The sequence below is a fragment of the Oryzias melastigma genome, unplaced genomic scaffold (genome assembly GCF_002922805.2).
Source record: "Oryzias melastigma strain HK-1 unplaced genomic scaffold, ASM292280v2 sc00250, whole genome shotgun sequence".
Taxonomy (NCBI): Eukaryota; Metazoa; Chordata; class Actinopteri; order Beloniformes; family Adrianichthyidae; genus Oryzias; species Oryzias melastigma.
In genome coordinates this window covers 188,979-191,675 of record NW_023416890.1, presented here as the reverse complement: position 1 = coordinate 191,675, position 2,697 = coordinate 188,979, and positions in this window count along the sequence as shown.

Genomic DNA, 2,697 nt, shown 5'->3' with positions numbered 1-2,697 from the left:
CATTCTAAATGCTTGCCTAATTTTTCATGTGGTGAAAAATGAAAAATGGGCCGGGCTTGACCATTAAACTCCCGGGCTGAAAAGTTGTCCCACTCCGCCCCTGCTCGGAACAAAGCTCAAACAACACGATTGTTTGTTCTGAGCTTCACGGCTCTGCTGACACCTGCAGCTCCTCACCCCTCCCAACCGGAGAATCTGTTGGTCACTCCCATGCCCCTCCCCTCGCTCAGGTGCTGCTAGCTCATAGACTGTATATAAAATAACTGGACAGAGCAAACCCCCCTCCTTCCGTGTTCCATATAGGAAGTACCACTGGGTTGCAAAAAGGCCAAAGTCCCATTGACTTCCATTGAGAAACAGACAGTTATTTCTCAGTCATTTTATATGTCAGAATAATCATTCTTCCTCTGCTGCTTTCTGCTTAACTTCTTTTTTCTAATCCTAATTTTTTTAAAGATTTTTTTCCATTATCACAAGTTATTAGAGTTATAAATTGACCAATCAGATGGCTCAATAAGCGTTTGTGGCTCTGACGTCGACCGTCTGGGGGGTTTGATGGACAGATGGCGGGTAGCCAATGGGAGCAGACTTCATCAATGGGTCAATGAAGACCTTTTAACACCTACTTTACAATTCAACAATGTACCAATCATTGTCCTACTGTTGTTTTCCTCAATGGAATGTACCGATGCAGCAGTTTGAAACAACAAGAGGAGCATCCTGTCGACATTTTTAGATGAGGATTTACTCTGTAGAAATAGATTTCAGTCTGAGGTTATGTGCTTTGGACTTTATTGTTTGATTAACGTTCGTTTTTCTTTTTTTCACTGTTTTGGTTGTAGCTTATAAATTCTAAGTTGCGTATATGCGCATAAAATCCCCAACCAAAGTTTGCACTTTTCCAGCTTCAGCCTGAATTAGACCCAGCCGTCTGAGGAGCGCGAGACAAACTTGAAAGGACCTGGTTGTATTTTTAAACAGAAAAAAGATCCAGCTGTTCACTTGTTGGGATGGTTATTTATTTTAAATACCGCTGAACGCGCTTCTCACGTATATTTGATCAGACTGTAACGTGGAAGCGAATGTGAAGAGACAAGCTGCTACGGTGCGCGGCTCCTCCTTCGCGCGCCGTTCTGCAGCGACGTCACCCAAATGCTCCTTTTATCTCGACAAAAAGGAATATATGTAAGTAAATCCCAAAGGACCACTGACAGAATCAAATGTTGGAATGGTTCTCCCTCAAAGGCTTTAACAATGACTTGTAAAATTCTCCGGTGTTATTAAAGTGGAAGCTGTTTACATCCGCGGTCTCGTGGTCGAGGCGTGGAAAGAGGCGGAGACTCCCAATAAACTCACTCCAGATTGGCGACAGTACTTCCTATAGATTCCATGACTCAGCTATTACTCACAGAGGCTCAGACCAATCGCTGAAGATGGGTTGCAGACGTTTGCAAAATGGCGATAGTGACGGTCTACCTTTGAGAGGAGTGGAGGTAATGCATTTCCAATGGGGGACCTCATAGTTCGATTAGTCCATTACTTTTACAGTCTATGTGCGAGCTGCACTCTGAGTCCGGGCTGAATCACATGGGCGTGTTCGAGTCAGGACTTGGTCAGGACTCATATGAGTCATTTGATCCACCTCGTTTCGAGCTGAATCAAATGAGTGATGACTCAGAGCTCACCAGACACCCAAACTGTGGGGTTTGGGGCTGGGTTTCATCATGTTTCTGTTTTTACCTTTGTTTTCACCCCCTCTTGTTTTAGGTGTGTTTACTCATTTCCTTTTCCACCTGGTTAATTGGTCTTAATGGGTGCACCTGTGCATGATTATGGTTTCAGTTTAAAAGCTGTTGTTCACTTCCACTTGTTGCCAGATTGTTTTGTGTACTACTCTCGAGTACTACAAGCCTTCCAGCTTCTTAAAAAAACTTATCAAAAGAAAGAAAATAAATAAAACATAATCCTTCTGCAAACATCTGCCTCTGCGTTTGTGTCCACATCCGGATCCTGACACGAACAGCGCCTCCTCCGAGCTGAATCACGAGTCAGGACTCATGAAGGAGCAGCTATGATTCGTTCAGGACTCAGAGCTCACTGAAGAGAACTCATTTCAGACTGAATCGAGTCAGGACTCATATCTCTGACCAATCACAGAGAAATTCACCTCGTTAGGAGGTGAATCGTTTGAAAGAATCTCTCAGCAGCTCGTCCTCGCTCTGAAGCTTGTAGGAATCCATTGTGCTGGAGCTATAGATAGATAGATAGTCCTTTATTCGTCCCACGGTGGGGAAATTGCAGTGTTACAGCAGCATTGCAGATAGGTAAAAAATTGAACAATTAACATATTTACAACAGAGCTAAATAAGATAAAAAATACAAAAAGAAGAGATGAAAAAAAAAGAAGAAGCAATTGCACTGTGGATATGATTTATGTTAAATAAATAAATTGCACAACATATTTTTAAAAGTAGTTTGGAAAGACTGTGAGATAAAGTGACAACAGCAGGAATAAAAGTGACTAGTGACTAAACGGATCAAACGGTTCACTAGGAGCAGCTCCGATTGTACAGTCTCACTGCAGCAGGTAGGAGTGACCTGCGGTGACGCTCTTTCAGACACCTGGGATGGATCAGTCTGTGGCTGAAAGAGCTGCTTAGGGACAGCACCGTGTCACAAAGGGGATGGGCGTCGTTC